The sequence below is a fragment of the Pan troglodytes genome, chromosome 1 (assembly GCF_028858775.2).
Source record: "Pan troglodytes isolate AG18354 chromosome 1, NHGRI_mPanTro3-v2.0_pri, whole genome shotgun sequence".
NCBI classification, from domain to species: domain Eukaryota; kingdom Metazoa; phylum Chordata; class Mammalia; order Primates; family Hominidae; genus Pan; species Pan troglodytes.
In genome coordinates, this window is record NC_072398.2 from 40,464,722 (window position 1) to 40,477,192 (window position 12,471).

Consider the following 12,471-nt stretch of genomic DNA (forward strand, 5'->3'; position numbering starts at 1 on the left):
CCAGATCCTGTTAAAGTTTTCAGTTTTTCCTGACACTGCATTGACTATTAACACCAGTCTTCCCCCTTTATGAGGACAAGTCTATTTAATTCTGGGGTTCAATCTTGGAAAGCCTAAGTCACACTTTCCAATAAATATATTAACAAATAATAAAGCTGGCATTGTGGTCTCCATTTACATGCCTCTAATCTGTCCTTGAATTGCTTTAAAATCAGGTGAAAACAAAGAAGTATTACCTATATGACCCCTTCAAATGTCAATGCTAATCTTTACCGAAATCGCCTTTTGATCCGATCATGGTGCTAGACTTTCATATTTGCTAAATTCATCTTGGAATAGTTCATCTAGTGACTATGGGGAAAAAAAAGTGCTCACCTTGTCATTAAATTACCTGTGGATATTTAAAACACTCATGGGGGTGACCCAGGATCTGAACCTGGAATTTTCAAATCCTGAGATTGGGGTGTAGGCAACTGGGTATGGGCCCCAATATTGCAATTATATTTTGTGTGAATATGAATATATTAATTTTTCTAGGAAAGGTCCATAGCTTGAATTAGATATTCAAAAGGTTTCTGATCCCCTAAAAGTAAACCCTTAGATTCGAGAGTCATAGTGACTGGCATCAGTTGGAAATAAAAACTTTTTTGCCATACATTCAATATCTGACAGTCACAGCTAGAATGGGAAATTTACTTAAATTTAGGAAGAACAAATTAGCTGTAAATTACTGTTGAGAGTTTTTTACATCTTAAGGGGCAGAAGATAGGCAGGGTCACTTCCTAGGCCTTGGAACCCTGCTCTGTCCTCTCCTCTCTGGATTTCCTGCCCATTGCCCATGACTCTGCTGTTTTCCTCTCAACATGAACACACACCTGCCCTGAAATGAAGCATCATTTCCCTTCTCTTGACTTTTTGGAGATCCATTAAGCAAACCCCTGCAGAGAACTTGCATTCTCCAAAGATGGCCCCCATGCTGTCCTTGAGAGGAAACTAGACTTCATAGTGCCTAGCTGTTTAATTCATAAATAAATATTACATGTGCTACCAGATGGTTCATTAGCCAGTTGTTATGGCAATCAGCATTTCAGCCAATTAAAAACCTTTCCCAAGACTTTAAAATATGTTGATTGTAGAAACATGAAGTGCCTGAAGACCATGTAATACACTTGAATGCAAGAGGCATCCCTGCTTTGGGATAAGAGGGAGCTGCTGGGGGAGGGAGCTGCTGGGGGAGGGAGCTGCTGGGGGAGGGAGTGGGGAAAAGAGGCAGGAGTGAGTCAATGATATTCAGACACCAGAATGAAAAAAAAAAAGATGTTACAGGAGGAAGACATTTTCATGAATATCTACCCTGTATGTAAAGGACTCTTCCTTTACAGTCAGAAACCAAAGGGGCTATTTGGCCCATTTTTTAATAGATTCTTTGAAGGCAGTGATTGTACCTTGCTGACTTTTGTGTTTCATTGCCTTGCATACAGCCTGGCAAATAGTAAGTGACAATTTAGAGTAATAAAAAATAGTTTAACCAGTATTATCATAATTTATACGTCATAATAAATAGTAGAAAAAATAAAGAACTCTTCTTCTGTTATACAAACCAAGGGTAAATCCTATTACTGGTTTAAACAGAAGCCAAATGAAGGAGATTGCTGCTATGGTTCTGGGAAATCTGGCTGGGGCAGGAGACCCTGGGCGATTCTGCTGCATCTGTGACTCGGAGAGAGTGGCCAGGAACAAACATCTGACTGCGAGTACAGGAATGAGCCCTGCATTAGACTTCTGGCATGTGCTGTCCAGTCAGTTTCAATGATCTATGCAAACGTGGGCATTCTGTCTCCCCAGCTGAATGTAATAATTTCTAGGGCTGCTACTCAAGGGCTACCCTCAGTGGGACTGGGGCTGGGGCTGGCCTGTTTGGGCTCTAGCCAAAAGCAGATGTCAGAGACTGGATTTGGAACAGTAAAATCTAAACCAAAGCATTTCTACCCAAGGGCAAGAAAATGACGAGGGCCAGAGATGTGAGTCAAGACAAAGCCTACAGGAAATTACTTGGATCCCCAAAAAGGGTGTGAAGATGGCAATGTGGGCCTGTTAGCAGAGACAAGTATTCTGAATTAATGGAGATACATGAGCAAGAATACAATCTGAGATAGAAAAGGAGATAGGCCCTGTGTTCCACTCATCTCTGTGTCCCTATCATCTTGGACACTGCCTGTCTCATAGCAAGTGCTCAGCAAGAGTTGAGTAAATGGACAGTCATTCCCTTCACCATCTCAGCGTGTGCTAAACTATATCACGTATGGGTGACTGAGAGAATGAAAGCTCTGAATTCTATTTTGGGATGCTTCATTTCCTCCTCGGAGAACCCTTTTTGAAATATGCTAACCAGAACCAAGATTTCCCTTTATTTTTACTCTCTAATCAAAGGAATTTCCCAGGGAGGTGGAATCCCTCAATACCAGGAATCCAATGCTTGTCAGGGATCCAGTCCAGGGGACAGTGGAGGGTCTGGGATTCCCACCTCACTGGCTGCCAAGAGGTCTGGCTGTGCTCCCAGCAATTCCTGAGCCCCTCCTATCCTCCCCCATCTCTCCTCAGAGCTGACTGGACCCCTCCACACAGAAATCTGCTGCCTGTGAAATTGTAAAGTGAAGGGAAAGGAAGTGCAAAAAATAACTTCCCTAGACAATCAGAGCAGATTATTTTAATGAGGGCTTGGAAATGGGAAACAAATGACACCAAATTAGCCTCACTCCCATTCATCAACTATGTTGGTGCAAGCGCTAAGCCTTCGCCTGAGTCAGCAGTGAAGCTGAGGTGGCTGCCTCTGGTTTCAGGGAGCTCCTCGCAGGAGCCCGACACATCTTTCACAGAGCTCAGTAGTCTCCATTCAATTGTTTCAAGGCTGCTGGGGCTCAGCGCTGCTAACCCTTGTCTGCTTTAAATTTCCTCTGGATAGAAGTACGGAGCGCTGAAGGAAAAGGGGGTCCCAGAGCCCACCTGTGGCTCAGGGAAAGGTAAATGACAGAACCAAGCTACTCATATTTCCCAGAGCCCACCTGTGGCTCAGGGAAAGGTAAATGACAGAACCAAGCTACTCACATTTCCCAGACTCTGTCCCTAGACCAGGGAACTTAATTGTGGGTGAACCACGTTACAACATAGAACATAAGCAGTTTGTCTGTATTTTCCTCTCAGGCACACACCTCTCCTTCATACCGACCAGTTTTGTCTCCTGGCCAGCCCTGGTTATTGTCAATGAGAGGTCATCGGCTAGGCTGAGGTGGACTGTTGTGCCACAATTCACAATGTAGACTTATAGTAATAATAATGTTCCCACGTGCAGCTGGAGAGGAGAAGCTGAGCTCCTCTGAAACTGGGCCTCCTCGGGTCAGAGTGGTGAACAGAAAAAGACTACAATAATTACATTAAGCAAAATGAAATTGTTTCCCCACTGGAAGGAAGGAAAGTCATTAACTCAGAGGGTCCAGTTATCAGGGAAAATGATATCACATCTGCAGTGTGTTTTGGATTGCAATTTAACAGGAGAAATTGGAAGAGAATTTGATGTGTGGTGAAAGGTGTTGGATTGACAGCTCAGGGAATTGGAATATGCTGTTCTCAGTCCACCTCTTGTTCTCTATCTCTTGGTCTCTGGGTCTCGTCTTACCTACTCTGACATTCATTTCTCCCTCTTCACAAGAGACAGTTTGGGACAGATACTGATGCGAATTCAATCCTTTTCTCTTTCTAAAGCCTTGGAGGTTCTTGGTTTTCAAATTCATACCAATAATCTAGTTTGGCTTTTAGCTTGCCGGGAAGTCCCAGGGTTTCCTGAACTACTGGGTGCCTGTTTCTGCTACTTTTAGGGTTATGTCAGAATAGTTTGGCTAGAAGAGGGGTGAGGTTAGCACAGGAAACAAGGAAGTGTTCATGACAGAGGAAAATAATTTTCGGTTAATCATTCAGTCAGAAATTTTTTGCTGAGCACTTACCATGTGCAGAACATTGGGTTTCATGTCATGGAGGACATAAATATGACCTAAACGTCCTCTCAGGAAACTTATAACCTAGATGAGCAGATAGAATGCACACATAGAGCAATCCACAAATACCAGGCAGACATTCATCACAATCACTGAAGAAACTGTCCTCTTTTTGCTATCTTTTCACATCCTCAGTCCAATCCTAGTCCTTCTATATCCATCCAGGGAATGAGTCATCAGTAAGATTAATCCATTTTCACCATATGTTTAGAGTTATAAGAACTTACTGTGGAGAGGTCTACTAATCTAAAGATCTACCAATCACACCCCTTTAGAATAACTGTTATCCAGTTTGACAGATAAATTGGAACTGAGTTTATTGACTTAGTACCACATTCTCAGTCTTTCGTGGCCCAGGGAGTTTTGTTACATGGCTCCTGAGAAGGGCACTTTTTTTTCTAGCTCTACCACACTGCTTTAGCTATGTAATAGGCTAACCTGCTCTAACCTTAAATACATGAGATTAAATAAGGCAGAAACTTAGTGGGAGGCACAGGGTGGACAGGCAGCTCTGCTCCACAGAGTCACACGGGGACCAAGGCTGGTTGCTCCAGTGTTTCCATCGTCAACATGAGGCTTCTATGTTAGGGTCAAAGTGGCTACTCCAGATGTCACCACACTCAGTAGTGGAACAGAAAGAAGGAAAGGCAGAGTAGAGGGAAACTTGTTACATTGTAAAGATTCAGGTGATGCATGCTTCACTTCCACTCACATATATTGTCCAAAACTTAGGAACATGGCATATCTAACTGCAAAGCAGACTGGAAAATATGGGGTATCACAAAAATTTGTGTTCTCAAGTAAAGATGTGAGAGATTCTATTACTAAAAAGAAGAAAGAAAGAAGGAATACTGGGAAATAATTAGCCCTGTCTTTCATTCCTTTCTCTACCATACTTCCACTAACCAAATCTTCTATCTCTATTACCCTAAGGAATCAATCATATTCTTTTTTCTAATTTTCCATTCTCTTTAGTACTTAACCAAGTAGAATGTCCCCTGACTCCTAATGTGTTTGTCTTTGAACCTTAAAACTGTACGGGAGCCCCCCAAAACCCTCTCTAAGCTTTCATCCTTTAATCAAGTACTTTTTCTTTTCATTTTCTGAGTTTACACTGGGATTTATGGAGTATTCTGTCATGCACTGACACGAAAAGAAACAAAGAAATCTGGTTTCTGCCTTCAAGGGTCTTCTGTCTCTCATTGTCTTAGTTCAGGCTGCTATAACAGAGTGCCATAGACTGGGTGGCTTAAATAACAAACTTTTTTTTCTCATAGTTCTGGAGGTTGGAAGTTCAACACTAGGGTTCCAGTATGGTTGGGTTCTTTTTGAAGTCCTTTTTTCTGGTTTTTACAGATGGCTGTCTTCTTGTATCCTTACATCGTGGGGCGGGGGGCGGGGGGGGGGGGGTGTGGCAGCGGGGAGGGAGAAAGAAAGAGAAGAGGAAGCTCTCTAGTGTTTCTTCTTATAAGGCACTGATATCATTCAGGAGAGCTCAATCCTCACATCCTAATCACCTCGCAGCGGCCCCACCTCCTAACGCCATCATATTGAGGTGTGAGATTTTAACACACAAATTTTGTGGAGACACATTCAGTCCACAGCACGTGAATACACTTGCTGCCTACTAACTCCTTTGTTCTTACCCAGCCCCTACCTCAGTCTTTACTTGGCTTTTCTTGTTGAATCATTCATTTCCCACAAAACAATCTGCAACTGATCTGGTGTTGACTTTGCACCCTGTTGTGTTTCTACCCAAAGAATCCTTTTCCCATCACACACAATCACCTGATTTACACATTTGCCCAATTATTCATTTATCAAAAATCAAGACCCTGGGCCTACCCTGTGCCAACACTGCTCTGGACACCGAGTCCATGGTGGCAAACTGCATGGCCTCTGCTGTCACAGAGCTTACTGCATTGGTGGAGACAGGTGGCCAACAAACAAAGGTATACTTATAATTACATATTACACAAAGTGCTTTAAAAAAAAAAAAAAAGCAAGCTGCCATATGAGAGAATAACAAAGAAGGTGAAATTCAGTTTGGAGCCAGTGTAGGACACGACACCAATTCTAGAACTTAAAACAGGAGCAGGGCTATCCAGGCAAAGGAGGGAGAGGAGTCTTTTTGGCAGAGCCCCACCTATGGGAAGCCCAGAGATAGAAAAGAAGTTGGAGTGTTTTAAGGATTGAAAGAAAGGCAATGTGACAGAGACACCAAGAGAATAGCAATAAGAGATGAAGATAGGGACTGGAAGGGGAGGGGAGGTGATGGCAGAATATCCAAAGCTTTCTGAAAAGGAAACCTACAGAAGGGTTTTAACATGGGAGGGACATGTTCTGACTTATGTTTTAAAGTTCATTTTGCTGTGGGAAGAAAGAATTAGAGGCTGATAAGAATGGAAGCAGAAGGAGACTAATTAGAAAACTACTGTTACATTCCCAAGGAATAAAGGTAGCTTGGACCAGGGTGAAGATGTGTGATGGAGAAGATCAAAAAGTCTCTCTAGAGCTGGGCTCAGGTAAAATGCACCCTTTGCCTGTTTTTGTGAAGTTTTATTGCTACACAACCACTCTTGTTCATGTCCATATTGTCTATGGCCACTTTCTCTCTGGAATGGGAGAGATAAATACTTACCACAGGGTAAGTATTTTAAACTTTTCTTTGATATACAATGGAAATCTCTCTTTTGATCAGCTCAAGGCCAAATAAGGAGGACTTAAGAAGGGCCACGGAAAAATTGAATGAATGGGGAAAAAAGCAAAGCTGAATTGCTACTGGAGTTAAAAGGAGCTACTGTTGGTGGAAAGAAGTCAGGCCTGCTGGTGTTTTACCATAACAAATATCTGAAGTAATCTCCATACCTTCAGATCTCCTTGTGGCTGCAATAGCTCTGCATATGGAACTAGCCATCTACCAAATTATTTCCTTTCTCAACAAACGTCACTCACAGCCCTATTATGACTGGAAGTCTTTTTAATAAAACTGCCTGTGAAGATTGCAAAATAAACCTATGGAGCAGCGTCCTCACTACTTCCATCTGTTCTTCCACAAATTTCTCTCCCTTTTCCACAGAGCAGGTTTGTATTTCCAAGAAGGTGTATCTTCAGGAGTTCTAATAAAGAACAGCTGAATGCAGCAATCTTTGCCGTCAATACAGCCAACCTTCAAGGAATCACTTTTCACAAATGATCTGACGTGGAGGTACTCCTTTCTTAGAATGTATCTTTCTAGTCAGGGCATTAGGTATTTTTTAATTCAAGTTAGAAATCAGGACTCATCTTACACTTTCTACTTGAGTCTTTCCTGCAGGTTGTATCCTCTATATTAAGAGTATGCGTAGCTTATCTGTCTTTTAGGCAAATAGCCATCTTGTTCCCACCCAAGGTGAGAGTCCATTTTAGTTCAGGAAAAAATAACTTTAAATTGATCGAGAGGGAGATTGTTGTAGAAGAGAGGCAGAATTCCTTAGCTAGAGGAGAGATTCACAATCCTGTGAATTGAGTAGACACAGAAGGCCTGGTCCTGGCTAAACGGAATGCTGGGAGCTCATGCCAGGGAGGGGTGGTGTGCAGAGGGACTGGGTTGGAATCCAGGTGGCTGAATTCATGGGAGCGTGGCAAAATCAGGTCCTGTTCCACTCAGGCTCAATTTCTAAAACCTACATGACTCCTAGGGGGTCTTCTCAATGTACAGATTCTGATTCAACAGATCTGGGATGGGTCCTGAGCTTCTGCACTTTTCACAAGCTCCCAGATGATGTCCGTGTTGCTAGTCCACAGACCACACTTTGAATAGCAAGGGCATAAGGAATCTAACTCTAGAGTTCAAATGTATGTGGGGTGAAGGTTTTGAGTACAATGTATGCTATGTATATTCATTTGGAGTCTAAATCATTCATTGGTGCTCATGGGGGATGACGATGTACGGGATTTCTAGAGTCCAGACTCAGTAAAGGAGCTACAAAGACTTGGGAAAAAGGTCAAATTCCCTAGTGGACATGCTGGGGTCAGCTGAGAGAAACTTGATAGAGGACATTGGCTCCACCTACCCAGGAATAAGAGTGGGTTAGCCAGCCCTGAGTCAGGGGAAGAGGAGCACCAGAGAACTAAGCCTCATACAGTGGAGGGGCTGAGAGCATGGACTCAGCTGCCAGGGAAACTGGACAGGAATCTTGGCTCCATAATTCCGAGCCTCTGTTTTTTCTTCTGTAAAAACTTACATTATGGGCTTGTTGAAAGCACTAAATAAGATAGTCCATGTGTTCTGGGTTCTGGTCCCTGAAAAACAGACTCTGAGATGATGATCTTTATGGAAGTGGTTTATTACACAGTGCCCCCTCGCAAAATCCACAGGGGAGAAGGGAAGTGGGACATAGAAAGGGAAGGAAGCCAAGCAAGGGTGCAATAGGAAGCAAAGTTCTGTGAGTGTAACTTTAGCTCAGTCATGCAAGGAAACACTGGAGAGTAAATCACAAAACTAGGGTTATCCCAAACTAGAAGCAGGGTAGCTGGACTATTTATACCCTCACACGCATCAGTCATTAAGGGATACTCCCTGAGGGATGTAAATTCCTAAGCTCTTGCAGCTGTCTGCATACACAAGAAAAGCTGAAGTTCTGGATCTTGAGGGAAGTCCTCGGACAGAGTTGGGGACTGACTGTCCTGAAAAGAAGCACATCTGAAACTGTATGCACGACTGGTAACCGGCAAAGGATTGAGGGCATGTGAGAGGTGCTCTGAGAGTATCTGCTAAATTATGGAAAGAGTTTTAGCATGATCTGTGCCAATCCTAACCCACTGGTAAAATCTCCCTTTATTATATACAGTGTATACATAAACATTATCTATGAAGACAAAAAAGGACAAGAAGAGCAGGTATCTATCTCATGGCACACTGGACAGTGGGACTAGAAGAAGCAGATTATTCTGGGGTCGACTTTGCAAATGCAACACATTATTAGGGAAACTGGGATCCAGTTACTGAGTGGCCTAAATGACCAGAAATCCCAAAGATCCACCTATTACTGTTGACAGAGAAGAAAAGTCATGAAAGTTCCTTTCAGTCCTGTGATTGCTGGGCACTGATTCTGCACTGAAGATGTGTTTCTAGATGTGAGTGGCCATACTTTATTGCTTGTGGCTTATGGAATGGATAACCTCCGTGGGCTCCATTTGCTAATCTTTAAGGTAAGAGGTCCTCTGTTCTAAAATTTTACAAATTGACAAACCACTAACTACAAGATGAACACTCCATAAATACTAAGCCACATTCTCCACAGTCACACATCCCCAAAGTGAGGTAAATTTCTTTTTCCATAAAAAGGTGCCAGAGATAGTGTATCTTTGTTTCCAGCATCTGTCCTGTGCAGGTGTACACGGTTCTCACCCAACTGGCTTCTAGTAATCCTTGTAGTTGCCTCTTGTATCCATGTGTCATACGCCTCCTGTGAGTGATTAGTTAATCTGTCTTTCTCTGTCTCACATACTCTATAAATACACAAAAAGACATATATATGTACACATATGTACATATATATAATTTTTTGGGCATAAGAAGCAGCCAAAGTATCCTCTTACTCTGATTTTAGAGATTATAACTTTTAGGCTGATTGGGGTGGGATGGGAGGCAAAAAAAATTGTTCAGGCAGGATTCCGATGCTACTAATTACTCACCAAAATATGGATAAGACCATTTTTGTAAGCAATGAAATGGCTCATTTAAAATTCCTTTGTTTTCATTTTTAGAAGAAAGGAAGAGGAAGAAGGAAGAAAGTCAAAAGGATGAAAGAACAAAAGGAGCTCCCCACAGAAAGACAGACTCTTTTGCCAGCACATTTAAGAATCTAAATGAGGCCAAGTGCCAAGCAGATAAAGGGACTCTACTTGCTGCATAGTAAATAAAATGGAGGCAGGAGGACGCCTGCATCAAACAATACTTTCTGAGGGGATGACAACAAGATTTCAGAGAATTCAGATCCTGACTTTCCTGCCTCACCAGGTAACCTGGCACAGAAGGATATCTAAGAGGGTAAAATAGACTGGAATCAGACCTAGAACAAACTATCTCCTCCCAACACAGTGGGGATGGAGTAGGCATTGTGGAGACGGACCCTGCTGCAGCCAGGTGGATGGCTCCTTGTGGCCAGAGGGCTGACATCAGGAAGCAGGTGGGAGTCCAGGCCATCCGATGGTGCCAGTGAAGGTAGCAAGAAGGCTGTGACTGCTTGTTCCAGACCATAACAGGGAAAGACTCAGGGCAGGCACTAGAAGAGACCCAGACAGACAGCTGCTCATCAGCAGGGAAGGCAGATGGGGAGGGTAAGAGTAGGAGGGCCTTCATCACATTGCTGGAGCAATGTGACATCAGGTGGGCCTGGGAAACAGCACCTCGGTCCTGGATGGCAGTAGAGAGTAGAGAGGAACTGATTGCAGGCAGGTTGTTGAGTAGGAAACTGTAGCAATTTCTTAGGACTGCCATAACGAAGTACCACAAACTGGATCACTTACAATTACAGAAATGTATCCTCTCACTGTTCTGGAGATTAGAAGTCTGAAATCAAGATACCAGCAAAGTTGGTTCCTTCTGGGTACTCCAAGGGAGAATCTGCTCCATGCTTCTCTGCTGGCTGCTGGTGGTTGCTGACAGTCGTTGGTGTCCCTGGGCTTGCAGGTGTATCACCCTAACCTCTGCCTCTGTCATCATGTGATGTTCTCTCTAAGAGCCTCTGCCTCTGTTTTCTCTTCTTATAAAGACATCAGTCGTGGGAACAGGGCCCACCCTAATGCAGTATGACCTTATCTTAGATTAATAAATTACATCTCCAAAGCCCCTGTATTAGTCAGGGTTCTGTAGAGAAATGGAGCCAATAGGAGATTGCATGCACACACACACACAGGCACACACACACAATTTATTATAAGGAACTGGCTCACACAATTATAAAGGCTGAGAGGTCCCAAGATCTGCAGTTGGCAACTAGAAACCCGGGGGTGCTATGTGCAGTTCAGTCTGAGTCTGAAGGCCCGAAATCCAAGAAAGCCGGTGCTATAAGTTTCAGTCCAAAAGCCAGCAGCCTTGAAACCCAAAAAGAGCAGATGTTTCAGTTTGAGTCCAAATGCCAGGAAAGATCAATGTCCCAGCTCCCAGCCAGGCAGGAGGAGTTCCCACTTACTTGCAGTAGGGTTTGCCTTTTTGTTCTATCCAGGCCTTCAACTGATTAGATTAAGGTCACCCACATTACAGAGGGCAATCTGCTTTATTTATAAATATATATATGAGGTAATTTATCATAAGAATTAGTTCATGTGATTTTGGAGGCTGAGAAGCCCCACAGTCTGTCATCTGTGAGCTAGAGATCCAGGAAAGCCAGTGATACAATTCTTTTAAAGTTTAACGGCCTGAGAACCAGAGAAGATGATGGTGTAAGTCCCATTCTGGGTCTGAAGGCCCAAGAACCAGAAGCACAGATGTCTGAGGGCAGGAGAAGACAGACATTTCAGCTCTAAAAGATAGAGCAAATTTATCCTTCCTCTGCCTTTGTGTTCTATCTGGGCCCTCAATATATTAGATGCTGCCCAACTGCATTAGTGAGAGTGCTCTTTTTCACTCAGTCTACCAATTGAAACACTAATCTCTTCCATAAACACACTCCAAACACACCCTGAAATAATGTTTGACCAAATATCTGGTCTATACCTTAACCCAGTAAAGTTAACACATAAAATTCATCATCACTGTCTCTATTTCCAAATAAGGTCTGAGGTTCTGGGTGAACATTAATATGAAGGAGGCATACTATGTAGCCTGGTACAGTTCCCAAAAGAGATTGCAGCTCCATGGAACAATATAAAAACATCTGAATAGAGGTACAGCATGAGTTTGTGCTCTGGTCCTGGGAGGAGCCTGAACAAGTCAAATTATAATCATATGATACATTATGGAAAAATTGTGGTTCTAGAGCTGATGATGAAAGCCAAGGAGTAGTGACATTAGTCTCATGTTTCAAGAAGTAACCCTGATGGTCAATTCATGTGTTTAGCCTTAACCACATTCCAGCTCCCACTGGAGAGTCCTATGTAAATTAGCATACCTCCTCTTCCTCCTCAAGCTTCTGGTCCAACTGAAGAAAGGTATTTCCCCTTACCACCCCTCCTATCCTCACAAGAATCACTTCTGTACTGAGCTATCTCTTCTAATCTGAGAATGCCAGATTGTAGAAGAATGTGAGAACCACTGTTTTAATGTAATCTCACCTATTGTATCTGAAAAGACTGGGGATGGGCATTTGGGTACCACTGGAAATGCTGATATATGCTTTCATACCAGACTTGGTTGGAGTTTTATATTATTTTATAAATTATAGGACACACCTGAGATTCTGAGAAAGTTTTTACCTTAGGAAAGACATAAATAAAG

At 42.9% G+C, this 12,471-nt stretch overlaps 1 long non-coding RNA gene across 1 annotated transcript in view; it reads left to right on the top strand.

Annotated features, from left to right (window-relative positions):
* The first annotated feature begins 4,900 nt into the window (after nt 1-4,900).
* LOC107970012 (uncharacterized) overlaps nt 4,901-12,471 on the top strand; it is a 37,264-nt gene continuing 29,693 nt past the window's right edge. The window contains exons 1-3 of the long non-coding RNA XR_001712214.4: nt 4,901-6,574; nt 6,751-9,242; nt 9,801-10,053. This is a non-coding gene — a long non-coding RNA (uncharacterized LOC107970012). The remainder of the gene's footprint in view (nt 6,575-6,750; nt 9,243-9,800; nt 10,054-12,471) is intronic.